Below are 9,829 nucleotides of genomic sequence, written 5' to 3' on the forward strand. Positions count from 1 at the left end.
AGGGGCCAGCGGTGCTGGGAGATGGGAAGGCGGTGGGTAGCGTTGGGGGGGCAGTGCCTCCTGGAAAGACAGAAGGCACCTTCACAGAAGCCCCGTGCTCAGCGCCCCATCTGGTCTGTGTCGGGGCAGAGGAACGTGTGTGGGGAGGGAACGAGAGGGTGTTCACAATAAGTGGGACAACAGCCATGTCTCTGGAGGGCTCAGGGGCGCCTGGCACTGTAGCCGCGAGCCGGCTCGCTGGGTGGTCCTGGATCCATCCGTCATCCCCTCCGATGCCATGTTCAGAGAGCCAGACGGGGTGTGCCCGCAAGGGCTCTGGCCGGCCCGCTCGCCCTCCTGGGTCACTAACTCTGTGAGTGCCCCTGGGTTGGCCCCTTTCCTTGGGGCCTCAGTTTCCCCATCTGCAGAGTGATGGAGAATGAGCCTTGGTTAGGGAAGGAGCCAGGCTTCCTCTGGTGGGAAGGGGAGGAGGCGCAGAAGTCCGGTGTGGAGCTGAGCTGGGGAAAGGGTGGGCTTGGTGAGACCCCAGCAGACAGGCTGAAAGAAAGGGCAGGCACCGTGGGGGCTGCAGGCGCAGCCTGCAGGGGGGTGAATGAAGCGCCCCAGGGCTTCTCCCGGAATGCTCCTTGAGGGGCACGGAGAGCAGGTGCGCACCCCTGGCAACCCCTGCTCTTCCCTCCCTCTTGGCTGGAATGCAGATGTGCTAGTTGGAGCCACAGCAGCCAGATCGTGACTCTGAAGACAGATACCACAGTATGTTGAAGCAGAAAGAGAGAGGATCTAGGGTCTCTGCCAACCTCACATCTCCTGATTGCCCACCTCCTGACCTCTTTTACCTGAGACAGTAAACTGCCGATCTGTTTCAGCCACCTTCTTCTGTTTTCTGTGGTCTGCAGCCCTGGCTGATCTTCCCTCGCACTGTCATCCCGCGTGACTGGCTGGAAGCTGGCCTGATGGGTCAAGGGAGGGGAAGAAAGGCGGGAGATCAGGGGATTCCGGGACGGTTGTGAAATAACTTCTGGAAGAGCCAAGTCCGCATGTCCACTTATTAGTATAGTGACGGAGATTCCGTTTGGGCAAAGCCTGTCAATACCACCAGTATCAGGAACGAGAGATGATGCCCACAGTCTACAGATATTGGATGGAAACATACAGAATGGTATGAACCTCACGGCCAAAATTTCAACAAGTTAGCTGTGGGCAAACGGACAGATTTCCTTGAAAGACACAAAGTACCAAAGCTCCTTCAAGAAGGAAAAGATAACCCAAGTAGCCCTTTTTCCATTAACAACAATAACAAAAAAAAATTGAATTAATAGTTAAAAACTTCTGCACAAAGAAAATTCAGGCCCCGGTGGTTTCATTGGAAAATTCTACCAAAATTCTAAGGAAGAAATCACAAAATTCTACCCAAATTCTTCTGGGAAATGGAAGAGAAAGCATTTCTCAACTCCTTCTGTGAGGAGTTCCCCTCATCCATCACCTGGGCGCCCAAACTAAATGTTGTAAGAAAAGACAACTACAAGCTAATCTCTGTTATGAATATAAGAGTAAAACTTTTAAACAAAAATTGAATCCAGTAATATATACGTAGGATAACATATCGCAACCGAGGCAGGTTTATGCCGGGAACACGAGGTTGGCTTACCACTTAAAAAGCAGTCAGCATAATTCACCACATTAACAAGCAAGGAATGAAAAACCACACGATCATCTCAATAGAAGCTAAGACACCTTTCGTAGAATCCAACATCTGGTTTTGGCAAAAACTCTCAGCAGACTAGGAGTCGAAGGGAACTTCCTCGGGATCGAGGACACCTGCAGACACCCAGCGTTCATGTCCTCCCAGGTGGAGCGGGACTGATGCCTCCGAGAACAGGGACAGCACTCTCCCCGCCTCTGTTAGCATCACGCCAGAAGGCTGGCCAGCGCAGTGAGGCAATAAAGAGAAACCAAAGCCATGCATATTGGAAATGAAGATCTGAAATGGTCTCTATTCACAAACAACACAGTAATCAGTAGAAACCGTGGTGGAGTCTGGAGTCTGGAACAGTCTGGAAGCTGCTAGAGTAGTGAGTTTAGCAAGGTTGTGGAATGAATACGAGGTCTGTATGTGAAATCAAGTTTTTAATATGGTGGCAACGAACAATTGGAAACAGATTTTATTTTATTTTTTTTAACGTTTATTTTTGAAAGAGAGTGCGAGTGGGGGAGGGGCAGAGAGAGGGCGAGCCTGAATCCGAAGCAGGCTCCAGGCTCCGAGCTGTCGGCACAGAGCCCGACGCGGGGCTCGAACTCACGAACCGCGAGATCGTGACCTGAGCCGAAGCTGGAATTGTTTAACTGACTGAGCCCCCCAGGCGCCCCAGAAACTCAACTTTTAAATGACCATTTACAATAGCAGCAAAAAGTGTGAAATACTTAGGAATAAATCTGATGGAGGAGAAGCAAGGCTGGTTCACCGAACGTAGCAAAGCATCTCTAGAAGAAGTTGAAGGTCTGAGGACGGGCGAGGGGTCGAGTTGCCCCTTTCCCAGGTCGTCCGTAGACCCAGTGGATCCCAGGCATGGTCTCAGCCCGCTGGTTTGTGGAAACTGACCAACCGGGTCTCAGATTCGTGTGGGAGCGCTGAGGACCACAGTGTCCCACAGGAGCTGAGAAAGAACAGAGCTGAGGCGTTGCACCACCCGAGGGAGGAAGGCGCTCGCGTCGCGCATTACCTCCTGGCATCCTTTCAACCACCGCACAGGGAGACCGAGGCGCAGGAAGCCACCGCGTGACCCCACGTCCCGCAGCCCCCCTCTCCCCAACGCGGAGGCGGGAGGCTCAGGGGACAGGGCTGCGCCCGCTCCACTGACTGCTGTGTCTTTGGCTTCCAGCAGCAGGCCGGGCACGTCACGGGGCTTGGTAAGTACTGGAGGTAAGAATCGTCATGGCCGGTAGTTACCGTGCACTTCTGATGCACGCCTGGCTCGGTGCGAACACTGTGGGTGTGTCAGCCCTGTTCGATGGGTGGGACGGGGGTGGGGGAATGCGCCGTCCCGCCACTGGTGTCCCGAAGAGGGACTTGGCCTCAACCCTCCTGGGGCCGGACTCAAGCCTCCCTTTGCCCCTTGCTGGAGGAGAGTTCCTCCCTGCTGGAGCGTGCCGCACGAACACACGCGCCCCCCGCGCCCCCCGCGCCCGCCACGTGGACACCTTCCCGTCGGCAGAGTCAGGCACCCCCACAGGTTTGGGGCAGCCGGTTGGAGCGGCCAGGCCGTGGCCTCACCCCAGAGGCTGCCGTCAGGAGGCTGTTATTGTGCCACGTCCGCACTGTGCCCTATGAATCCGGCCTTTGGTTCTGTTTTGAGTAATAAAGCTACTGTCCTGTGTCCACTCCCATCCGCCTGACTACTTTGTCTCCCAGTGGCTCTAACCAATCTTGCTCAGGGCAAAAGATGATGATTGAGGCTTCTTCGCTCCCGGAGATAATTCACACCGCATCCCTGCGGGGGCGGGGGCTACTGATATTATCCTCACTTGGCAGACGAGGACACCGAGGGACAGGGAGATGAGCGGACGAATGAATGAACCAACATACGAATGCATGATGGAAAGGTCAATGTGTCGCCAAAGCTTGGGCTCTTTGCCATGAGCTACCCAGGCTTTGCCATGAAGAGGCAGGTTGGGCGGAGGGCAGGTGGGCGGGGCCGTGCCCGGCTTGCTGGGTGATGGGGCCGCACCCTCTCGGGGCTGGATCGGGGCCGCTCTGCCCGGTCGCCGTGACTGGCTGGACGTGGCCCCCAAGACCATCGGATCGTCTCTTAGCGATGGGTTCGTAGCCGGGACATGGACGGCAACCCAGCATGGAGCCAGGGCCGGGTCTCCAGCCTCTCCCACCCCCCCACCCTCCCCAGCAAGGGCTGGACACAGAAAGGGCCAAGGAAGTCTTGTGGACAGAACTGTAGGGTTTCCAGCATTTCAACCTTCTCGTTCTGACTTTTAGGAGAGAAAGCGAAAGGCCCGTGTCTCCCCGTGCAAGCTGCCGGTCTGTGTCCCCGGCGGGAGACCTGCGTCTCGCGCTGAGCCTCGGTGCCGCGGGGTCAGGGCGGCCACCGCGGGCCGTAGAGCGCGCTCAGCCGGAATGCGGCCGAGATGTTCCCGGGGCCGTCTGGAGCAGTCTTCCCCGGAGATCGCCTCCAGCAGGGGGAGGCTGCCAGGACTGATTTTCCACTGTGCGAAGGAACGCTCTGGAAGGAAGGAGGTGGCCACGTGGACTGGAGCCCCGGTTCCCGGCCAAGCCTTCCAACAATCCTTCGCGTTATGGTGAGCGAAGCCGTGTCCTCGTGTTGTCCCAGGGCTGCGGGGCCACCGCCCCGTCAGCAAAGTCAGGCAGCCCCACGGCTCGGACTTGCTTCCCGCCGCAGGGCGCACTGTGTCCGGTGGGGAAGGCCACGCAGAGAGAGACGGTTACACGCCCACGGTCACGCTGCAGCGGTGGTCGTGATCGTTCACGGAGCCCTTCTGCTGTGCCCGGAAGCTTGTAAGGATGACCTTATTTAACACCTGAAACGGACTTTGCGGCCTTGTTTTATAGACAAGGAAACCGAACTAAGAGAAGCTAAGGAACCTGTGTCAGGCCGCCCAGCTAAGAGAGAAGCAGGGTTTCCACCTGTGTTGACGGATCGTGTTTCCACGTGGTTTCCGCTGTGGGCAGCAGAGGGGCTGTGGGGGCCCAGAGGAGGCACCAAAGACAGGCCTGGCATCAGAGAAGGCTGCCAGGGAGCGGTGAGCACACAGCTGGGTGCTGAGGGATGAAAAGGAGTGGGCCCAGGGCAGGAGGTGAGGGAGGGCAATTCAGGTCTCTAGCCAGGTCCCTGACCCCGGGTCGCGTGGTAATCGGGAGGGCTTCCGGGGGGAAGGTGTTTCCTGCGGTGACCGCAGCTTCCGAATCCGTCTCCGTAGAGGACCTGGGACAGACAGAGGCTGAAAGCTCAACGGCTTTTCGTCGAGGGCCCTCCAGGAACCCAGCTTGAAGGCACGTAGGCCTCCCCGTGAACCAGAGAGGTTTCTGGGCCACAGAATTGGCAAAGGGCAGCAGAAAAGCAGGGCAGAAGGAAGACGCATTTCAAAGGAGGGTCAAGAATTTGCTGCTCAGGAAATATTTCTGGAAAAGTTCAGTGGGGCGTCCTGTGGAATCTCAAATATTCCACATTTAAGAGGAAGGAAGGTTTGTGTTCCCGGGATGTCGGCCCGTCTAGGCTCTTATTTCACGGGCGGGCGAGGCTGAGGGCTCCAGGGAGGGGCAAGGTCAGCAGTGGGAAGGCGTGCCTGGGGGAGTGGGCGCCTGAGCGGGGGCTGCACCAGAATCAGCACCGCCCCCCCCCCTTGTGGGCCGGCCCTCAGTCGGCCTGTCACTCTCCCTGCTCTGTCACCGTCTGCATGGCTGCCCTGGGGATGGGCATCGTTCTTCGGTGAGCCCCGGGCGGTGCACTGGGCGACACCCAGCAGGCCCCACACCCCAGTGGCTCGGGGACACGGTCCGGCGCACGATGCTTCCTCGTCTGCGCGCTGCGAGGGGAGAAGCCGCTGCCGTGAAACTAGGACACTGCTGTCACCTCCGTGCCAGGCCGGCCTCGTCGTGCAGACACGCACGCTAAGGGGCAGTGACCCTGCCGCGTCCCCCTGCCCCCGGGGGGTGCGAGGGTGCGGGCTGGGGGCGAGCGCAGTGCCGTGGGGACAGTCACTGAGGGGTGATGCTTGTTCCCCGGGGGCTGGAGTCTGGACACCTCCCATTTCTACCTTGGCATTCTGGTCTCAGTTTTGGGGCTGAGGAAACTGAGGCACGGAGAGAGCCTGTGGCCGTGGGGGCCGGGGCTGGAATGCCCCATCTCAGCACCCCACCCCCCTCCCTGGGCCGGGCCCTTCTGCAGCCACGGCCCCAGAAGTGACGTTGTCCCGGCAGATGAGCCTGTGTGGGCAGACGTGAGCTTGGGAGGCGGGAAACGAGCCCTGCCGGGATGGCCTGGTGTGCGTGTGTGTGTGAGCATGTGTATGAGTGCACGAGTGTGCGTGCACGTGTGAGAGTGCATGCGAGTCTGTGCGTGTGAGTGCACGTGTGCATGCATGAGTGTGCGTGTAAATGTGTGTGAGTGTGCGTGCACGTGTGTGTGTTTGAGTGTGCGTGCATGTGTGAGCGTGTGACTGCATGTATGACCATGCTAGTGTGAGCGAGGGCAGGCCCATGAGTGTGTGTGCGAGTGAGTGTGCTAGTGTCTGGGTGGCGAGTGTGTGTGGGGGTGAGTTGTGACTGGGTGTGTGAGTGCACACGCGTGTGTGTGTGTGGCTGCGTGTCAGGGACCCTGCTCTCCGCGAGCTGACGTGCACTCACCTGGCCCAGTGGGCGTGAACGCCGGGTTCCGCGAACCATGCAGTCCTGTGCGTGTGTAAGTGACTTTTACGAGAACAAAATACGAACAAGGATGATTCTCCACCTTTTCTTGATCCGAGGCCCCCGGACGCCTTTCCTCTGAGTCCAGGTTTTTCCAAAACTCCTGTTTTTAAGTTTATTTGCTTTGTTTTTACAATTCTCTACAGGCCGTTGGCTCTTTGGCATGTGGTGTTGTGGGTTGTAACACGTATGTAGATTTGTCCAAGCTCAGCAGCCGGCCACCCGGAGAAGCCCCTCAGGCTGCGCTTGGGCGCCTGTCCCCGGCCCTGACGCGCCCCCCACGGCTGCTTCTCCAGGACGTTGTGTGGGCGGAACAAGACAGGACACAGGCCCAAAGCAGCCGCAGTAAAGGTCGCCCGAGAAGAGTGAGCCGTGGAGGGCGGCTTCCTTCCCCAGCGTGAGGCCCTTGGGGACCGTCCCTGTTTGTCACATCATGGGACGTGGCCTTGTTTGTCTCTCTGTTCGCCCACCGAGGACATGCGCCTTGTGTCACGTTTATGTCCTGTGCCAAATGTGGTGAGTCGTCAGCCACCGTTTCTCCGGATGCCTGTCACTCCCTCTCCCCGGACTCCAGCGACACAATCCTTAGACCCTCTGCTGTTTCCCCACAGATCTGCGACTCTCTGTTCACTTCCTTCCTTTTTTATTTTATTTCTTTTTTTACTTTTCCCTTTTTAATTATATTTTCTTATTGAGACAAAATTCATATAACATCAAAGTCACCATCTTAAGCTTTTTAAAGTTTATTTATTTTTGAGAGAAAGAGAGCACGAGCAGGGGAGGGGCAGAGGGGGAGACACAGAATCCGAAGCAGGCTCCAGGCTCCAAGCCGTCAGCACAGAGCCCGACGTGGGGCTCGAACCCACAAACTGTGAGGTCGTGACCTGAGCCGAAGTCAGACGCTCAACCGACTGAGCCACCCAGGCACCCCGATCTTAAACATTTTAAAGTGACAGTCGTTAGTACATTCCCAGTGTTGTGTAGCCATCACCCGTGTCTGCTTCCAGAACATTCCCATCACCCCAGAAGGAAACGCCGTACCTATGAGCCGTCACCCCCACCCTCCTCTCCCAGATTGGGCAGCCCCCCGTCAGCCTTCTGTCTCTGTAGATCTGTCTGGCGTGGACATTTCACGTGGACGGGAACCGTGTAACCCGTGGCCTGCGGTGTCCGGCTTCTGCCACAAGACGTCCCCACGGCTGTGTCCTTTCAGTGGCTGAGTAACATTCCATTGTGCGGACACATCACACGTTCATGAGCTGGGGGGCGTTGGCCTCGTGTCCCCTTCTGGCTGCCGTGAAGGACGCGGTGGTGAACATCTGGGTGCCAGTGTCTCTGTGAACCCGTGTTTGCAAGTCTCCTTGAACTAAATTACGTGTAGGGGTGTCATTTCCAGGTCACACGGTAACTCCGTTTTTGACTTTTTGAGGGACCGTCTCCCACAGTGGCTGCACCGTTTTACACCCCCCACCGGGTTCCGATTTCTCTGCATCCTCGCCAACACTTACTACGTTCTGTTTTCTCATTATTTAGAGAATACTTTATTAGTGTCTGCCACGTTCTGTTTTCGATGATAGCTGTGCTAGTGGGTGTGGGGACGTGTCTCCCTGTGGTTTGGATCCGCGTGTCCCTGGTGACGAGGGATGTGGACCCCCTTCTTGTGTGCTTCCTGGCCATCCGTGCGTCTCCTCTGGAGAAGTCTCTATTCAGATCCCTCACGTGTTAAAATTGGACTATTGGTCTTTTCATTGTTAGGATCCAGACACCAGACTCTTATCAGATACATCATTTGCAAATAGTTTGTCCCATTCTGTGTGTGTTTTTTCCCCAGTTTCTTGAGAATGTCCTTTACAGCAGAAGTTTTTAACTTTGATGAAGTCCAAATGATCTGTTCTTTCTTTTATGGCTCGTGCTTTTGGTTCCGTATCTAGGAAACTGATGTCAAGTCCACGGTCACAAAGTCTTCTACGTGTGGTTTCCTCCCAAGGGTTTTACGGTTTTAGCTCTTACATTAAAGTCTTTGAATTAATTTTGGGTTCATTTTTATGTATGGTGTGAGGTAGGGGTACAGATTTGTGGTGTTTTGCATACAGATGTCTAGTTGCCCACCACCACGTATTAAAAACACTGTTCTTTCCGCATCGGGTGGCCTCGCCACCCCTGTAGAAAATCGGTCGGCCGCAGCTGTCTGGCTGTATCTCTGGGCTCTGAATTGTAGTGCATCGGCCCGACACACTACAGTGTTCACCCTGACACCCGCAGCTCCCTGTCCTGGTGAAGCCAGCTCAGTAGCAGGATTCGAAGTGAGGAGTGTGCCTCCTCCAGCTTCCCCTCCTTTTCCTGGGGTGGGTTTGGCCTTTTGAGCTCCCTTTGCATTCCAGATGCGTTTGAGAATCAGGGCCTCCATTTCTGCAAGGCCAGGCAATTGGAATTTTGACAGGGACTGCACGGAAGCTATAGCTCCTTCCGGGGGATATTGCCACCCTAACAAAATAGGAACCCCTCCAGGGGCGCCTGGGTGGCTCAGTTGGTTAAGCGTCTGACTTCGGCTCAGGTCACGATCTCGCAGCTTGTGAGTTCGAGCCCCGCGTCGGGCTCTGTGCTGACAGCTCGGAGCCTAGAGCCTGCTTCGGATTCTGTGTCTCCCTCTCTCTGCCCCTCCCTCGTTCATGCTCTGTCTTTCTCTGTCTCAGAAATAAATAAACATTAAACAAAATTAAAAAAAAATAGGAACCCCTCCAGTCCACGGACACACAAGGTCTTTCCATTTATGTAGCTCTGCCCTTACTTGCATCTTGGGGTTTTACCTATAGAAGTTCATGTCACATGTAAATTGAGATGTTACCTCTTCCTTTACGATCTGGGAGCCTGTAATTTCCTTTTCTTGTCTGACTCCCCTGGTTAGAGCCCCTGTACAACGCTGAACAGAAGTGGCCTCGCTCCTGAATTCAGGGAGGCACCCAGCCTTGTACCGCGGAGCGTGACGGCAGCCGTGGGCGTTCTCTGGACCTCCTTGATCGGGTGCAGGAAGTTTTCCCTCCTGTTCCCAGTTTGCTGAGTGTGTGTGTGAGTGTTTTTAATCATGAAACACAATCATTTTTCAGCTCTTTTGTTCTCTTTTGTTCGTACGGGATAATTTCTGCTGCTCCATCTTCAAATTCAATCGCTTTTTCTTCTGTCATTTCCATCCGGCCATTGAGCTCCTGCAATGAGTTTTTAATTTCCGCTCCTGCCTTTTTCAGCTCTAAATTTCTCATTTGGTTCTTCTTTACATTTTGTGTTTCTTGGCTGGAATTTTTTAAAAAATCCTTTCTCTCATTTCAGTAGCGTTGACACATTCTTCTTGGATTATTTTTATGATGCTGCATTAAGGTTTTCATCAGACAGTTCTGACGT

This window comes from Neofelis nebulosa, chromosome 3 (genome assembly GCF_028018385.1).
Source record: "Neofelis nebulosa isolate mNeoNeb1 chromosome 3, mNeoNeb1.pri, whole genome shotgun sequence".
NCBI lineage: Eukaryota > Metazoa > Chordata > Mammalia > Carnivora > Felidae > Neofelis > Neofelis nebulosa.